General features: G+C 30.9%; 1 pseudogene; it reads right to left on the bottom strand.

Annotated features, from left to right (window-relative positions):
- Nucleotides 1-448: 448 nt before the first annotated feature.
- Nucleotides 449-4,612, bottom strand: LOC111919135 (uncharacterized; annotated as a pseudogene).
- Nucleotides 4,613-4,848: the final 236 nt, after the last annotated feature.

The following is a 4,848-nucleotide window of genomic DNA, read 5'->3' as shown; positions in this document are numbered from 1 at the left end:
TTGAAAGAAGCAGCCCAACAAACACCCCCTCAGAAGGATGACTACCACATAACTGTTGATAGTTGATACTTTATTACTAAATGAAACCAAAAACAAAGTTAAAAAGTAAACAAAATTAGAAGGTTTTAGTCAAACTTACAAAGGCTGTAATTCCAAATATTACTAAATGACATTGATTGAACCACCTGCAGATTTACCATTTTGTCTCAATGAGATTCACTACTGAACACATTCTACAGTTTGTAAACTATAATATATATATATATATATATATATATATATATATATATATATATATATATATATATATATATATATATTATGCTTCACTATTTCCAAAACCAAAAGCTTAATCCACCAACAACTCCTACATGTTCATAGTCTTTAACATAATGTATAAGTAAAAAGAACATGTAATAGATATTAACAACAATGATCATAATCATACCTAAAGCTCAAGTTCAGCAGCAGGCCTGTAACTCAAGATATCTTCTATATCAGATACTTTCTCCATTTGGTCCAACTCCAAAACAATTTCATCATCCAGAGGCTAATCATCCACTTTTTTAATTTATCTTCCACTTACAAAAATATTGGTTTTCCCATTATACCCTTTTGTTCATTAAAAAAAATATATGAAGAAGAAATTCCAAATCAAAAAAAAGTATTGGTTTTCCCATTATACCCTTTTCTAATTTATCTGGTTGTTGAGTTCAGAGGTTGGTGTTTATGGGAAAGCAGCACCCTCTAAACCCACCAAAAAGTGATGTTAGGGTAAAACAGTATTTTTCTGAAAAAATTTAGGGTTCTTATGCGAATATCCCCCAAAACAAACAATTTTTTTTTCTGTTGTGATGGAATGAGCCATGATTCCATCATAAGGAACACTATATTAAAAAGCTAAAACCAACCTGAACAAGGGTTAGGGAGCTGTTGGCTGCCTAATATAATAAATTACCCTGCAAAAGCATATTACAAAGATCTAAATCATTAACAACTACTAACTCACATTATCATATTAATGGATACTCAAGGGTAAACTAGTCAATAGCAGCAACAAAAAAAAACACTATACATATTCCTTGCATGTAGTTTAGATTTAGATGATATAAACTGCAAGTATGTTAGTTGCAATATATTAGAACTTAGATTCACCTTGGGAAGATTAAATCCAACAAAAAATATAGGAATTGTGAGGCACTCCAAGTAGAACCTGTTATAATACAACAAAAAGCCAGAGATGTTAGAATACATGTATTTAATGTATTTAATATTGTCACGTGTCATGGACATGCAAGCTGTCCAGTGTCAGGAATGGCGGGTAAGAAAAACGTACATTTTTATAAAAAAAAAATGAATAAAATTCCAAGCGGTTGATTTTGTTTTCGTTTAATTGTAAAATTGAAACTTCACTTGCTAAATTTTTAAAAAAATGGGAAATTTAATCACATATAAAGAAGGTAATCTCTCTCGGGCATTTGATCAAACAACTTGCATGCAATCTGATTTCTAATCTTTTGGTCATTCTAAGCAATCTGATTTCAAACCTTTCTATTAATTTTGATCGGTTTGTTCATCAACTAAACTTTAGTTCCTCAGATATCCAAGTCATAAGACTAAACAAATCAAGACATTAATGAAAATAAATAAACAAATAAATAAAAGACAAAAACAGCGGGCAGGTGCCTATGTAGTTTTTACTTTTCACATAGAAGTTTGATATCCCACACACACATTTAATGAATCGTGTTTCCTTATTATGATATAACATAAAGATATTTTAATTAGGAGTATATCAATTTTTTATTAATTTTTTTATCTAATATTAAAAATTATATGTTATTTTACGAATTATATGTTATTTTACCAATTTACCCAACCTGCTAATTTATTTTGGTGTATAATTTTATTGTTAATTAGGAATTTTGCACATGAAATATAATCATTAATTGAATTTTGTTTTTTAATGCTTCTTCCATCTTCATGCCATTTCTTTCCTCTCCCACCTCCACCCATGAAAATACAACAAAACTATTAAAAAACCAAATAATAATAATGTTTTGTTTTGGGTTATATACTTATATACAATAAATAGCAACATACTTTCGATTATTTTTTTAAATTATATTAATGTAAACAATTTTTAAAGTAGAATGTTCTAATAAGAATTTTTTTATTAAAAGTGTTGTAGTTTGGTAAATTTTTAAAGTAGAATTTTTTTATGAAATGTATAATTTTTCAAAAAAGACCTTGTATTATTTCATTTTTTTCAATTTGGCCCTTTTAGCAGCTACTTTCCAAAAAACTTGTCAAATGTGAGGGTTTTTTTCAGAAAAAAAAGACGGTTTTTTTGGAAGAAAAAAAAATTGAAGGCTTTTTTGGAAAAATGGAAAAATACAAGATCTTCAAGAAAAAAAATGATGTTTATCCAAAAAAAACTCTATATATAAGGTCTTTTATGACCTTTTTTCAAAGTAAAATAAAAATGTGCTGTTTCTTTCATTTTTCCCTTTTGTTATAAACCCCTCCCCTATATAATATATTAAAAAACAATATTAATTATAGAACAAGATTTAATAATTAAAAAAACTAACCTAACATCAGCATATGCAAGAATCCAACCACGATCAAGAAGACTTTTTGACTCATTACACCATTTTTTAAGAAGCAACTCACCACAAGCACCATGTCCATGAAGCAATCCAGGATTTTCGCCTTCTTTTTTCCTTTTATGTGAATAAACAATAGTCAAACCAACTTTAACTCCATCACTAGAAACCACTTGATGATTTTCACAACCATAAAACTCAGAAAGATCATTCCATGACTTTGACTCCCCATAGTTATTACTATTTGATTTATTATCTATCGTGGGTCCCACAGAAGTTGTGACATATAAAACACATGTTCTTTCTTGAAGCAGGTTTTGTTGTTGAATGATTTCAAATTTCCCATTTGATAAATTATAATCAACAACTGCATCAGGCATCTGAAAAGAAAACAAATTCAGATGGTAAACAAAAAGTAAGGGCTTGTTCGTCATAAAATTTGAACAAAAACATACCACGAATGATGAAATTGTAAATCGCATGATTGGTGAATAAAAGTCATAATTTGGTCCATGTGAGATTTGGGAAACAGATTCTGGAAGAGGAAGAAAATGTAATCCCAACTCTTTAAGATGGAACACATCCTGTTAGACAAAAGGGCAAAAATGTCTCAAATTTTTATACCCAATAAACGAAAATAACAATATATGAAATCTGAATCATCATAACATTAATAAAACTATAAAAAAAAACTTATTTCTTGGAAGAGGCAATGCAACTGAACAAAGCCTGAATCTTTCACCTTCTTTAACAATAAGCACCAAATGTGTCACAAAAGTCAACATCCTCAATCACCAAATCATTGTCATCAATAAATACATTTTGTAACATTTAAAAAAAAGGTAAAAAGAAAGTCTTTTTTTTCATTAAGAAAAAACAACATATCTCAAAAGAAAGTCTAACCTCCCACTTTCTTGGACTTGAAGAGTGAAGAGGGCTACGAAGGATATAATGGTAATTTACTGATTGCCCTTCTTTTTTAGCATTAGTAAAAAAGATAAAGATAGCCTTGATGATGCTCGATAATGTAATGTGCACAAGCTTCATATTCCCACACAAGTGTTAAACCAGATAGAGGATCAATTGCATTGATCAGAAAAACCTAAAGAATTTGAAGTTTGAATGATTCTTGAAAGAAAAATCAATGAAATGAACACAATTAAAGCTAGTATATAATAATACCTTTGAATATGTGGTTGAAAACACATAAAGAGTCACAAACTTAAAATCCTTGGTATGTTTGATGTTAACATGCACATTTTCTTCAGGTTCTTCTAAGAGTATCACATCTTCATCCTTTGATCCAAGCATACTACAATATATCCTAAAATCATATACAAGAAATATAAAATGTTTAAACTAGATAAGAGATATAGAGTTTAGAAAAAGTTGTATATACTTATATAGGATACCTGTAAGGCTTCTTTTTCTGATCAGTGACAACGTATAGCAATGCTTGACCCCCTTTAGCCCATGCCACATTACAGACCCAATCAGCTTGTGGCTTGCTACAAAGAGAACCTGAATTCAAATCTCTCACACATAATTTGAAGAAATCGTTGTCTTTGTCATACATGGTGTATGCAATGAATCGACGATGAGGTGAGACTTCTGATACCTCTTCATATGCATAACCTAAATCAAGTCATGTTAAGAGATTAAATGAAGTGGAAGAGAATTAGAGATCGTTGAGAGATGTTGAAATGATACTGGAATTGGAATTACCCCAAAATCTTTCTGCTTCTTGATTGTAATCGATGAGTTTTTGTTCAATCCTCTTCCCGGAGATGAAATCGAACCCACCTGTTGGACTTTTATGTGAAATGAACTCTTCGTTTAAGCTAGCAAATCTCCTACAGAGTACTGGATATTGTTTCCCTTCCTCCACTCTCCTGTAATACAACCTGAATTCCACCTCCAAATTGCCAAAGAAGAACATGTGATTTGAATTCGCATCCCAAAGAAATCAACAAATTAGCTAATGAAATGCAAACGGAAATTGAAGGTACTAGGGCCCCCAGCGAGGGAGAAGTAGAAGGGCATAGATAGAAGGAGACAGCGAGGGAGGGCGACATATGACAACGAAGAGGAGAGAATGAGGAGAGTAAGGAGTCACATAACCTTCAATCGAAGGTGTTTTGAGTGAGAGGAGTCGCTGGATCTCTTTGATAAATTTATTGAGATGTGGTTCAAAGCCTTAGTTCTTTTCATCGAATGGCGCTGATGAAAACATACGGAG

The sequence above is a fragment of the Lactuca sativa genome, chromosome 3 (genome assembly GCF_002870075.4).
Source record: "Lactuca sativa cultivar Salinas chromosome 3, Lsat_Salinas_v11, whole genome shotgun sequence".
Lineage (NCBI taxonomy): Eukaryota > Viridiplantae > Streptophyta > Magnoliopsida > Asterales > Asteraceae > Lactuca > Lactuca sativa.
The sequence above is the reverse complement of the archived record's forward strand: the minus strand, read 5'-3'. Positions and strand labels throughout refer to the sequence as shown.